At 38.3% G+C, this 14,582-nt stretch overlaps 1 long non-coding RNA gene across 1 annotated transcript; it reads left to right on the top strand.

Annotated features, from left to right (window-relative positions):
* The first annotated feature begins 1,011 nt into the window (after positions 1–1,011).
* LOC139827000 (uncharacterized) lies at positions 1,012–7,173 on the top strand. The gene is made up of 3 exons (XR_011737174.1): positions 1,012–1,165; positions 4,157–4,238; positions 6,944–7,173. It is a non-coding gene; the product is annotated as an uncharacterized lncRNA (long non-coding RNA).
* Positions 7,174–14,582: the final 7,409 nt, after the last annotated feature.

Genomic DNA, 14,582 nt, shown 5'->3' with positions numbered 1-14,582 from the left:
GACTCTGTTGTACCTTTGCTAGAAGCACCATTCTTTAAATATCTTTGAGAGGAGATATAGCTATCCTTGGTATTTGACATTTAACAGTACATTCAAGCCCATTCGTTCTTAAGTTTGCTGCATGCTGCTACTTCTATTCCTCAACAGTACATATAGGAATATCAAATACCCTCTGTCATTAGACAGCTGCTGTGGAAAAAGCTGAGCTATGTTTTCAGCAGCAAAAGAGACTCATCACTGAGAGAACTCCCCACCTTTCCATTTGCATGCTCTAGAGTTACTATTTGGAACAATTTACTTACTATACTATACTGCTATTTTGTTTGTAACTTTCACTACTAACTCTGAATGTTTTAATTAGGCAAAATGTATATGGTCATATGACAAAAATCAGTGCAGTTTTATAGAGGAGTATTTTTATTTCTCACTTTGCTTGCTCATTTTTTTCTCTGTTGTGGATTTGGTGGGTTTTTTTTCCATCCCTTCTCTACCTCCTTCATTCTTAGAACAAGTCATCCTTACTGTAGAGCTGTTATTGCTGTGATTTCCAAATAGTACTTTGATGTGTAAATGGTTGTCCCTACTGATGCGGAAGAACAACAGTACTAACCATGAATGTATTCATAGTTGTCATAAAATGGCCAAAATAATTATTAGCTAAGTTCTTAATTGTTTCCATTAGTTTGGTATGTTCAGCACTGTCTTAACCAGGAGATCAAAGAAATTTGTGTTACTCTCTGTGTAAATATTTGATCAAAATATTGTTATGGCCATCTCTGTTGTTACTGCTGGGTGAGTACTGAGAATAGTTTTTGTATATTGGGTGCTGTCCAAATCTTTGACAGTGTTGACATACTTCGTAAATTCTTGCTAGTGCTATAGTTACTTTTACAGTCTGCACCAAAGGATAACATAATCCTTCAGGCTAAACAAAGTATATAAAAATCATTTTTAAAAGGATATATTGTTCTGTGCTAAACCACTGATCACATTTGGTGATGCAAATATATTTTCTCTGCTCATTATTGTTCTTCCTTCAGTGGAGATGATATTTGAAGCAGACTTCCTTTGTACAGATGACTGGAATAAATAAACCAAATCTGATGACATGCAGCACTCAGTCAGCTGGTTGGACAAGGGATACATTCTTCCTTGCTGGTGGAGGGTATGTTTTGGGTTTTTTTAATTTCTCATTTGGATTTCATTGTATTCTGGGATTTGTAGTGATGTACCCATCAGCTGAGGTATGTAGCAGTGTTTTGCTGACTTTTCTTTACAGCTGCTTTCAGATACTTATCTGGATTTTAGGATTGATATTAACAAAATGCATGAGGAAAAAAAAAATTACATGTTTAAAGAAGAGAAGCGCAAGTTAAGGAATATTTTAGTGGATTAAACATATTCAAGTTAGCAGAACCTCATGAAATTTACTCAAGTGCTTTGGAAACTAGCCAAAATAATTTCTGAAACAACTTTAGAGATTTCCTAGAGGACTGGGGATGTATAACCACAGCATATGAATTGAAATATGGGAAATGAGGGGACCTGGGGAATTATTGAGCATGCATCCTTGTTAGGATAGTTGGGAGAAAAATGTGATTAGCTCTCAAACTGACAGGATCTGTCAGAGGACGGTCCCTGTTCAACCTTGCATCAAGTCTCAGATGACAAAAGAGAAAGAATGCTTAAAATCATCAGGGGAAGAACTGTGATTTTAGAGAAAGTGATGAGAATTCAAAAGTTGTCTTAAATCAAGGTGAAATTTACTAAGAAGGACTGGGATGGATGCACAAAATACATACATACAAATGGAAAATAAGCATGCGGCAGAAGAGCACAAAGATTTGGAGATCACAGCTTCAACGCAAGCTGGCCGCATGATTCATTCCCAAAACACCTCACTCTAAAATACCTCTGCCAGTAGATCCATGTCAAGTAAGAACGTCGTGATCATCATCATCTATTTGTGACTACTAAGTCTGGAGCACTGTTCTTAGTATGGCACATTAGGTCCATTGTGGGCAAACTACAGAAGATACCACAGCACAGCAAGAATGATAACATTTAGGTTGGAAAAGACCTTTAAGATCTTGTTCAAGTCCAACCATAAACCTAACACTGCCAAGTCCCACTAAACCACATCTCTAAGTGCTGCATCTACAAATCTTTTAAACACTTCCAGGGATGGTGAATCAATTACTTCCCTGGGCAGCCTGTTCCAGTGCTTGATAACCCTTTCGGAGAAGAAATTGAATTATTTCATCATTATAATCCATGGGAAAAGGGTAGAAAATTGCACTATGTATTCCTAGAAAAAGAACACAGGCGGAGGCTGTGCAAGTAACAGTGTGCAGATGTAAACATAGTGTGTCGCCATAGTTTTCCATTTCACAAAATTTTGGTGGAAACAATGATACTTTTTTTTCTATTAGGGAAGAAATAGCAATCTTGCCTCCAATTAACAAGACTTTTTTTAAACAAAATGAAAAACAATCCAAACTATCAAAAGAGCTACAGAGATGAATACTCCAGAAACTTCCTTGTTACAATTTTTTTTTTAAAACCAGACTGTAAGAGATGTTTAGTGGCATTATAGTGGTAACTCAAGAGAGGAAAATGATTCAGTTGGCCATGCTGCAGAAAATCCTGGTAGGCTAAGCCACTACAGAGGACACAAAAGGCCACAAGTTTGGAGTATGCTGCCTGTATGTCAGATGAGATGCAGGCTTCCAGAAATGCACAACCTAGAACTGAGATCACAGCTCCAGAAATAGTCATTCACAGTTTCTTCAACTGTATATATTTAAAGGGTTGCTGATTAGATAGTTCAATAGCCTGTGTGAGTAATTCCAGAGAGCAAAAATATTGCTATTGTCTTCCTTGACAAAAAGGGCTGTTAATTTAATGACAATTAATACATAGTTAAACTGTGGAACATTAACTAAGAAAATTTCATTAACATGACCCAAAAATCCAGTGCAGGAGAAAAAAAAAATGGTCATCAGAGACAATTTTCACTTTTATACTTAGATTTTCTTTAACTATCAATTTAGTATTTCATTTATTTTTAATTACCACAGTGTTTGAATTGTCATTTTATTTGGATAAGTTATGGAATCTCACCAGGTCACCAAAAATAATTCCATTCAAAAAACCCAGCATTGCTCTGTTCCAGAATCAAGAGCTGACACACAGCCAGCCAGAGCCTCCCTCCACAGCCAGCCAACTAGATCATCTTCCAGAGCAGCTTGTCTGGGCCAAGCAACCACAGCCTGTTTCTCCAGCGAGCCAGAGATCCACAGCCCTGGCTGGCCAGCTAGAGCTGCTCAACCTCAGCTGGTCAGCCAGAGACTCTCAAGCCAAACCAGTCAGCCAAAGCCCGTCTCCCCAGCTGGCCAGATGGAGCATCTTGCCACATCCAGCCAACCAGATCATCTTACCTGGTCAGCCAGCCAGAGCAGCTCACCCCAGCCAGCCAGCTGGAGCCCATTTCTTCACCCAGCCAGCCAAAGCCTCTTTCTCCAGCCAGACAGACAGCAAGAGATTCTCAGTCCAGGCCAATCATCCAGATCAGCTTACCCATCCAGCCAACCAGAGCTTCTCAAACCTGGTCGACCAGCCAGAGCATATGTCCCCATCGACTAGCCAGAGCATCTCATACCAGCCAGTTAGAGACTCTCAACTCCAGCCAGCCAGCCAGATAAAGCCTTCCAAGCTAGCCAGTCAGATGCTCTTGCCCCAGCTGGTCAGACTAATTATGTTGCCTGGACACCCAGCCAGAGTAGCTCGCCCTGGCCAGCCAGCTGGAACAGCCAGCCAAAACCTCTTTCTTCAGTCAGCCAGCCAGAGCAGTGCTTTGGATAGCACAGGATTATTGTGGGAAACCATGTCACAAGCCCGACTAAAGTCTATGTAAACAACACTGTTCGCTCTTACCTTCTCCAATGATTGATCTTGTTTAGCACTGAAGCTAATCAGATTGGTCAAGCATCATTTAACCTTAATGAATTCATATTGACTATTCTTGCTCACCTTGTTCCCACTCATATGGGCAGAAATGGCTTCCAAAATTTGCTTCATCATTTCCACAGCAACTGAAATGAGGCTGACATGTCTGTAGGTCCTCAAGTTGTCCTTCTTCCATTTTTATCTGTAGGTGCAATACGTGCCATTCTCCTGGAATGTGGGCTTCCCCCCACTTCTGAAACGAGGAGGAAGTCTGCTTGCCTGACCTCCAGGTCTGTACTCTGCTGTTGCCTTCCCATGTTCCTCAGGATCTTGAACTAGCACTACATCATGGTTTATACAGCCATGGTTTCCATTAAGATTTCTGATTAGTTTTCTGAGAAATTTTATTACCCCATATCACCCCACCACAAGCCTCTAGTACTTGTGCTGCATGTACTTGGGTACCTTAGAGCTGCAAATAGCAAGCACTTGGCATTGCTATAATCTTTCTCTGAAGCTGCTGAGGCAGTATTTTCCAAAGTCTCTGCAATATTTCCGCTTCAGTTTTCTCATGCCATTATTTTCATACTGCTGTTCTCATGTCCTTGCAGCTCTAAACCTCAGCAGTGCTGTTATAGGAAATTTTCATGGTGAGCAATAACTGTTTGGGGTGTGGAGGGACAGGACATGAAAGCAAGGACAAAACCTCCCCTTCACTACCTTGTTTTGTACATCTGAGTTTATACTAGAAAAAAAAAAAAACAGTTACATTGTACAACAGAGTATGTAAGATATTTAGTTATTATTTAATATTTTTTCATCATTTTATCACCATTTAATTCTTTAATTCATTAGAAATCACTACATGAATTGTAATTTAATTCATTATAAATCATTACTTTTTAAATTTAATTTTATTATTATAACTATTTAATCATTCTTTTCCAATACTGTACACTATTGGAACTTAACCACTGTACAGCATTTGCACCGGATCATCACATTCCTGTCAGCACTCATAGTGTCATAGACAACCAAAAGGGAGATTAAATGGTACCTTATAAAAAGGATACAGTACAGAAAGGATACAGCACAGCTGCATCATCCTGCCAGACCTCATTTGAGGGGGGCTCCAGCACCCCGAGATCTGAAATGTGCAGCAGGTCACCATGGCAGCATGCTACCTCCGGAGTCCTGCACAGATGTAGGCAGTAGCTAGGCCCTGTTAAATTCATTCTTTGATCTTCTGCATTTCACATGTTCCTTGGATAATCACTTCTTCTGTTTATCCACTCAGTTTAATTCCCATGCAGATGAAACTCTGTATTAGTCTGTGGTCTCCACAATTTCTATATCACTCCTTTGGTCTTTGAACTGTCATATCATGTGCACATTACAGTATAGATTGGTAAACAGGATCCTTGTTGTCAAATAGAGATAAATCATTCTAGTAACTAATGCCTACTTTTTTCAAGGTCATTAGCTCTTTAGGGTATCTCAGTTTTCCAGTCCCTTACTTGAAACTCCTTTAGGTATTCCTATTTGTAACTCCCCTTGGCAAATCAGGCTACTTTGTTTTTCTTTAACTGCCAACAAAAAACAGAAATGTCATTTTTGCAGCATCTTGGCCCTGTAGTAACCTGCCCAGTTGACAACCATTAGAACTTTTGAGCTTTGGTCTGCTGCTCAGCTCACTGAGTCAGCCCACTGAGCTGCTCTGCCCTGCTCAGGATGACCCCTACTCTCTTACAGAATTGTGCTTCTCATTTGCCAGCCTCCAGTTTCCATCCTTGACCATGATCCTAGCTCCTCCTTGTTCAGCCCCTGCCACCTGTTTCTCACGCTGATTCTGCTGCCATCCTCAGGCTACTCATCCCTTGCTCCTGCCTCCTGAAGTCCCAGGCACAGATCCTGCTCCTGGTCAGGTAGCCTCAGAAGGGTGAAAGTAACATCTTGCCCTTCAGTTCCCTCGTTCCCTCAGGATTCTTTTGTCTCAGGTCTTTGGCTCTCTATATCTGGCCTTCTTGACATATGATCTTGGCTTACCTTCATTTCAGCATCTGACTCCGGCCAGTTCTAGCCTGGACTCGGCCATATGTGTGTGTCTCCCAATCACAACCCACCCTGCAAGACTGGCCTCAAATCCCTTCTCAGTTTTGAACATCTAAGTCTGTAGCTCTTCCTGGTTCTAGCTTTGTGATAGAAAGAAGTGCTTCTGTATCACAGCAGAAGTGTCAAAACAGTGCCTAAATATATTATTTAGAACTGCTGTGTAGTAACTTACTAATTCAGAGACAACACTGTTTTATCAACTATATCTATGGCATAACTCTCAAAGGCAAGGTCTGGTATGCTGGGTTATTTCATTTTCCTGAATCGATTTACTGAATTTTTTTAACAGAGAGCTGTGGCAATATCAAACAGGAAAGCAACACAACCTTTTTACTTAGGATATTGCTACACATACTTAAAAGACAAGATATATGTATCTCATTATCCAAGAGCTTTCCCTTTTTGCAGTCATTCTAAATAATGGTCTTTCTTTCACAAAGGGCATTTGAGCTGCTTAATATCTCTGTACCTAGAGAAGCAAAATTGCAAGACCTTAACAAAAGATAAAGACATGATAGACAGCCAAGAGAAAGCAATGTAGGGTGCAGTCTGAAAGTGGGGTGTTATTGCAAGATGCTGAAGGTATTTATACATCTGACACCTATTGAAGGTGCCCTTGGAAATGATAAAGAATCATTACTGAAGTTCAACCTACACAAATCACTGCTATGGGTGACAGGTATGTTGGTAAACATGTGATCACAGCACACAATTGCAGCCATGGCAAAAAGTACAGTCTTCAGTTATGACATGCTGTCACAGCTTTTCTCTGGCTTTGGGACCCATGGATCAGGGTGTAAGAGGAAAACCTTCCCTGTGTGCTGAGAATGTGCCAGTTGTTCTGTACTCAACAATACTGTACTGTTGTACTGTCTTGTTGCAGGGACAGTGGGAGGGAAAATAATAGAGACCTGATGTCCCTGGAAATCTTGTACATCTGCATCCACTGGGACTGACCTTTCATGTGGAATATAAGGGAAGCAACGTCATGAGGCTTCCTATTAGTCTTGTTTCAAAGAGAGAAATGTCCATGTCCTCCAAGGGAGCAATCCACTGGGAAATAACATATTTCTTATGGCCTCTCGGATACCATGCAGCAAACCTCTGTCATCCCACCTTGAAACCACTGATAAGCTTTAATGTGTATGGTCAGAAGCTGTTTTGTCACTGCTTTGGGAGTTAATTGGATTGATTCTTCACTCTGTGCTTTCTTCTGTGCAAGCCAAGTGTAAAATATTCCTGGATGGGAGAGGGAGCAGTTAATAGCTGTTTACGTACATTTACATGCCCTGTGCCTGAGAGTGTCTTAATTGTGGAGAACAAGGGCCGATGAGCCAGATCTTGTCCTCATGTTACACACTCAGCACTCCTACAGTAGTTGAATAATCCAGCTATCATGAAAACACGACGAGTTGGGGATAGAAGAATAACACACTACATGAGGGTATTGCAGAACTCCAGAGTAATTGGTGGTTGAAGGAAACTGTTACTAGTTTTACTGGGGGAAGTTTCATTTGATCAATGCTACTGTCTTGGACGGACAGATGTGATGAGGGGATCAGAAACATATATTGGAAAAATATGCCTGCTTTCATCTTGTTTCTGATAAACATTGCCTCTTATGGTTTTATATATTATTATCACACCTGCTATATTGAAAGGTCATAAATTTCATGTATGTTGTTCCGGCATTGAAATATATCCATCTTGAAAATACTTCATCCAGGCTTCAGAATTTGACCATGGAAATCATTTGGAGATACAACCTAACATGCACTACACGGATCAGAACTAGTTTATTCAAAGACAGATGGAAGTAATTCATAAAAAAATAACAGAGTTCAGGAAATATTCAGTTTGAAGACTATAGTTGCCCTGAAAAAGCAGAGAGCATACTGGATTAGACAGCAATTAAATAATTATTCTTTGACATTCTTTTAGCAGACAGAAGGTGGCAATTTCTTAGATATTTTTTGTGTTAGTTCGCTGATATTTTCCAAAAAGCTTTCCTGATATGCTTTTGGTAAAATTTTCATTTAAGAACATAAGGAGTTACCATATTGGATCAGATTTGTGATCCATCTGGTCTGGTAGCCTGTCTACAATCATAACTAGTACCAGACATGTCAGAAGAAGGTGCAAAAACCACACAGCTGACAGAGACCATTTCATGTCTTCCCTAATAGTCAGTGCACAGTAAACCAGCTTCTAAACCTTTACAATACTTTGTCTGTGTTAACTGTTAAAATTCTGGATGTCTTTATTATCACTGCAAATGGTCAGCCCTTTCATGTACTGCTAAATCCTTCATCAGAATGTCTTCCACTGTTGATAAGTTTCACATCCCAAAAATACTGGAAAAAATATTTTCTTTCTTAATGTTACATTTGTGGCCTTCTATTTTCAGTAGCTGATGCTTATATCAGTCAACATCTCACTGCACCATTCAATGCCTTATAACACATGGACTCTTTATCTTCCATTTGTATTCCAGGCATTGCTTCATGTCCATTTCTTGCACTCAATCTCTTTTTACCTTTCCAGAGTAGAAGAACCCAGTCCTTTCTGTCCCTTTTTGTATGAGACTCTTCACTGTCTCTGATAACTATCATCCTGCTTTGAATTTACTCTAGCAGACTGCAGCACGGGGGAAAGACAGAAAAAGCACAGAGGAGTCACCTGAGAGTATGAGCCTTTGGTTTGCAGAAGGAGGTTGAGGGAAAGGAATGGGACATGAGTTCAACTCTGTCCTGCAGAAAGTGAAAGAAAGAAGTCATAGGTGAGCTGTAGAACAGTCTCCAAGAGAGACTACACACGGTATCCTAACCTCTACCATTCTGTCATCTTATTTGACTGGAGACATTGTGATACCAAGTCAAATGATTTCAGGAATGCAGAACTTTTCCAGCAGCACTGACCAATGACTGAAAGGAAAATATGGACCTCATCTCAATAACAAGAGAGCCTGAAAACCACGAGCCATTCAGAATGAGCAAGTTCTGAATCTGATTCTTGACTGTACTTAGTGCTGTGTGTGTATCTTGAGCTACTTTCTGACCAGAAGGGATTAATTTTTTGATTCAGAACTCTTAAATAAATCCTGTCATTGAGAACAAGCAACCAAATCTCCAGATTTTACCAACTTCATTGTATTTTTGCCAGCTGAGACAAATCTTATAAGAATCATTTCCAGGCTGCTGTCATCACCACTGCTCAGCACTGAAAGCAACTTTAAACAATGTCAGGACTGTGAGTAAAAGAGGGACCATTGTGAAATCTGTTCTGGAGGCCAATTTGCATCTCTCTGTTTCTTCTTAAACTGAAGAATAGAGATTACATTTTTAAAGACTTAATGTTCCCCTATAGGACCGACTTTTCAGCAGGAAGATATAGGAAATGTTTGCCACTTTAGTTTTCATTAAAAGTTTTCACAAGTGTAACCAAAGGATTGCGGTAACATCAAATAAACGAATCAATTACAAAGCACAGAAAAGAAAGAATTCCATTTTTATGACTATTTACTCTTTCAGGAGTAAAAATCACACAGGTAAATGAAGATCCACAAAATATTCATTCAGTCAGTCTTTCAGGGGAAGGACTGTACCATAAGTAACAGATACTGAAGAGCAGAAAGACTGAGGAAGGCTACCTATTGAATTTGTTCTTTTAACAGTACAATTCTAAATTGTCACTATTTTGAATTATTGGTCTTAATGTATGCTAGTTAATTCCAATACAACATAGGGAAAGATACAGAAGATCTACTTCAATTAGTGCATATTAACAGTACAGCTGATATGTCTACATTCAGGTTTTATCATTACATTATGTTAAAAAATCCAGTTTAAATCTCCCTTAGTTGTCAAGAGGCTACCGATATGTACAGTTTAGCATGATCCAGGAAGGTTATTAACATTGATACAGATAAAATCCATCACAAGGTCTTGTAGTATGGCTAGACAGCTGGGTTATAAAACATGTCAAACCTAAGGATTTCAATATTTTTTGGAAAAGACATGTTTGCTTCTGAAACAAAATCAAAAGCTGAATAAAAAATTAGTTTGCTTTTACTCTGTTGCAAAAACGTTTCAATTGAATTACACTGAAAATCTTGTCTTTATTGATTCCGTATTTTCCTTCTATTTACTTCTATACTATAGACTCTAGATGCAAGTTGAAATATATTTTTAATATAACAAATAATGTGCTTGCAGTTGATAATTTACTGTTGTAAAATTAGAAATGAAGCTCAAGTTTATTATTGTTTTAATAACCGATTACTCATTTCACCACTGCTCACTGATTGGTCTCATCATTTATCTGCAATTTAGTTAGTACATTAATGTAAAGCTCCTTAGAATAAAAATGTGGAGCAACAACATTGAAATAATGTAAAATGAAATGTGCTGGAGGACTACAGTCAATACTAGATGTCTGTGTCTGTTGGTATTAGAAAGTAAGAGAAAAAGAGTGGGAGCTTGTATGTGTTTAGGAGAACAATGCCTAAAACACTGCACACACACAATACATATTTACATTTCTCATAGGAGACTTTCATCTGAAATATCATCTACAAGATTGCAAAGACAGGTTAGGAAATATCAAAATCAAAGCTACTACTGAAACCTTAATTTGGCATTTCAATACTAGGAAAGTCGCACAATACTTATTTATGCCATCGCTGGGGTTTTGTTTGCTTATTTTAGTACTCTGCCATGTTAAGTTCACAGACTACCTGGGACCCGCCAAATTCACTGTGATTTGAGATTTTTCTTCTTCTTGTTACGTATACAATATGACAACTTAATTACAGACACTTTTCAAACTCTCTTGTAAAACACAAAGACATTTTAATTTATGTCTTAATTTCTCAGTGCACTAGTCCTTCCATCTGTTAGTGTTCACAATGATTTTGAATCTATTTTTACAATAACTCTCTGAACTGACAGGTAGAGGCAGCTTATGTCCATTTTGCAGGTGGTGAACTGAGTTGCTGAGAGTTGAAAGTTTCCACCAATTTTGGGTGCCCACAAGGCTTTATTTTGCAGTGTATTTAACATTAGGTAGCACATGTACCTAGATTTCAGCTTTCACGTACTTTATTTGTACTACTAGGCCCTTTTTGTTTTGTAGGTTACATTTCAAGGTGTCAAACAGACAAGAAAGAGGAAAAAAACATCCAGTGTGAAAAACAGAAAATACTAGGCAAAAATGAATTTTCTTGTTCAAAATAGTTTCCTACTCTTGCTCTGAATTTCCCCATATGAAAATATTTCCATTCAAATGCCCGGGAACAAACTCATGTAACAGGATGTGCTGGACAACTTGAATAATACAGATAGTTTCCTGCCCTTGCCATAAGGTACTTTCATTAATATCAGCATTCAGGACAGGTTGCTGCAGCCAGAGGATGTTGCTGCAGTGTCAGGGATTTTGTTAGGTGGAAGGTACTGAATACAAAAGGTTAATTTTACTAATTAGTAGATGATAGATTAGGACCATGAATAGCTGCAGAGAACATCAATATGAACATTGAAGAATGTCCCCAGGGCCATTTAATCTAATTCAAGAGTCAGAGTAATAGCTGAAGTAAAGGAAAGCCTGGCACCAAAATGAAGCAAAAGTCAATGAAGCAGAGACAGTGGAGCTAAGGTCTGATGGGTTGTTTTGGTCCAGAGATTTAGAGTGATTGAACCATAGACAGCCACAGATAATGGACTAGGGGATTTTAAAACATTAAACCAAAATATACCACAACACAAATCTATGAGGAAATGCCACTAGATTTTGATGAAAAGCTCTTGCATAATTAGGTCATGTAGCACGTTGTATAGATTGTGTCTGGAGCACCATCCTGTCTGCCGTCAATCTGTGTTTTGTTCTGTACTGATGGAGTCTAGTTGGATTTTGGTTTCATCAATCCAATTGGTATTGTGCCTTAATTTTGGCTTTCCTGCCATTGATCTTATTGCCTTTGCATCACATAGAACATCTTTTTTTCAGGTTGAAGCCCAATGCTATAACAGTTAATGTGCCACTGCAGGGACTTTTATGACTGGTAGAACCTCAGATTTGTCACTGCAAACAAAAGATCAAAAATACCCTCAACTGAGCTACTGTTTGGGGGGGTTGTCTCTACTTAAATTCATTAATATTAACATAATATTTTAAAATACCAATTACAATAATTTGTTGTAAGGAGAGGGAAATTAAACTTTGTATTATACCAAATTATTTAATTGTTTTTTATGTACATGACATTTTTGTTCAGGAAAATGTTACTTTTCTTTTTCAAGGGATTAATATTTTTCAATGTTGACTATTTTTATAGGTTCCAGGTGTAAGGCTATGATATTAATAAGCATTTTTTTCTGTGCCCTTCTATCTCTCCTTTCCGCCCATTATTTTTCCTATTTTTCTGTTTTCTTTGTACTTATCAGTTTTTGGTCACAGAAATTATGTATTCATTCTGAGAAATTTGGGGCAATATTCCATGTTCTTTAAGCAAGCTGGATTAGAATTTACTCCCATAAAAACTAATGACAAAAGTCTCAAACATTGTTGAGGGTAATGCCTGAGCTACAGAAAAAACCACCACCACCAACAACAAAGAGAGTTCTAAAGGAATGGTCTATATTTGTGTGTACTTTAGAACTAAAACAATTTTCCAAGGGCTCGTAAAGTCTTGTCTATTTGTCAGTCAGTAATTGTTCATCTTTGCATATCTTCCATAATTCCTATCTTCCTCTGTCCTATAATGAATCCATCTAGAGAAGTTTTTTATCAAACCTATGCCTATGAAAAGACAGATATGTCCTGACACAGATTTTGATGTTACTGCAATAAAGATGAATGACTAATAATGGACTTCTGTATTGCCATTTTCAACTGAAAGTACCCGCCAGAGTGATATGAAAAATTGTTCATGAACTGAAGAAATAAAACTTATGAGGAATAAATATTCCAGTTATTATGCATATCTGATGAAAAAAAAAATCCATTTTTTCAGTATTTTTTAAACTGGTGACTTAAATCTAATGTATACATACATGTACATATGCACTCATACATATACATATATAATTAATATATATAGAAATTTGGGGGGGGGGATAATTGCAGAGTTAAAAGTTTGAGAATATAACTCACTGCTTGGTAATACAACTCTTGTCTAGCAATTATATATTTGTGTGGTGAACTACTACCTACAGTTAAGTTTGAATGCCAGACCAACGCATAAACTGAGTACACTATTTTTCCAGGTAAAGTGAGACGGATTAATTTTTAATGAAATGAGAAGTATATCACCATTACTATAAATAAGATCTGCTACCAGCATTAAATGTCATCCTTGCTCTTCTTTGTTTGTATGCCATAAAAAAAAAAAAAAGAAAGAAAGAAAGATGCTCACTCTTCCATGATTTGTTGGAAGGAATTAAGTAAATCCTACTATTAAAGCATGATGAACAGGCACAGTACATAAAACATAGAAATATTCTGATTGATTTTCACAATCACAGTCCTCCTTTTCTGCACCAGCTTTCACACTCCTTTTTCCATTCTGAAAAAAAAATGTCTTTTTCACTGGCATTTCAATGAGAACTAGAACCAACTCAGAGAAAAGTGGCATTGAAAGGTAGTGTGTGTGCTGCTCCCTGTAGTAAATAGATTCTCAGATCCTCCAGCTGCAGCACAACACACAAGGAGATGCAAACACTGGGTTTGGTTTTGTTTTATTTTCAGTTACCTCCAGCAACGTTAGCCTCCTCTAAAACAGAATTAGAACCACTGTTTTGTGACACTGTATCAGAAATGCCACCTCCTTTGTCCTCCTGAAGCCAGCATATATTAAATACTAATGCGAAAGGACACCACAAGTGAACCAGTTCTTGAAGGTACCTTATAATGTGGACTTATACCTTAAATACAGTTTCAGTTTCATTTGGAGAAACCCTTTCTACATTTCTGGAGGGCTGTGCTATTTATTAGCCAGCTTTCTGTCAAATAACCGAACTCATATGTAAGGCAATAAATGATGGGCTTGTACTTCTACAAGTCTAGCATTAGCTGTCTTGCTGGACACCAGAGCAATTCTGTCTTCAGTAAGACAGGAGCTGTGGGGAACTATCAGCACTGGAACAACTCTCTCAAAAGCGAAATCAGGTTTCCCACGTTTGTGTAAAGGCTTGGCTATTAACTTAGTTATGTAAAGCTGACATTTATTGGTATGATTATTCTTTTTTCTCACATATCAGTCAGTTATAAATAAATAAATAGTCTTTAAAAGATGTTGATGAGCACTATTTCGTGTATGTTTTGCCTCTATTTTATGAGCAGCAAGCTAACACGTGATGAGGGAATGCATTCGCAGTTTCACAGCTCATGCTCCGACCCTCCAGGACCCAAAACGTGAGACCGGACCTCTCTGGCATTCCCCGGCGCACTTTGCTGAGCAGCGGGCAGTTTTCCAGGGAAAACACAGAACCCGAAGGAGCCGGTCCTTGTTACCACCTACTCCCTTT

The sequence above is a fragment of the Patagioenas fasciata genome, chromosome 1 (genome assembly GCF_037038585.1).
Source record: "Patagioenas fasciata isolate bPatFas1 chromosome 1, bPatFas1.hap1, whole genome shotgun sequence".
In the NCBI taxonomy this organism is placed as follows: domain Eukaryota; kingdom Metazoa; phylum Chordata; class Aves; order Columbiformes; family Columbidae; genus Patagioenas; species Patagioenas fasciata.
The sequence above is the reverse complement of the archived record's forward strand: the minus strand, read 5'-3'. Positions and strand labels throughout refer to the sequence as shown.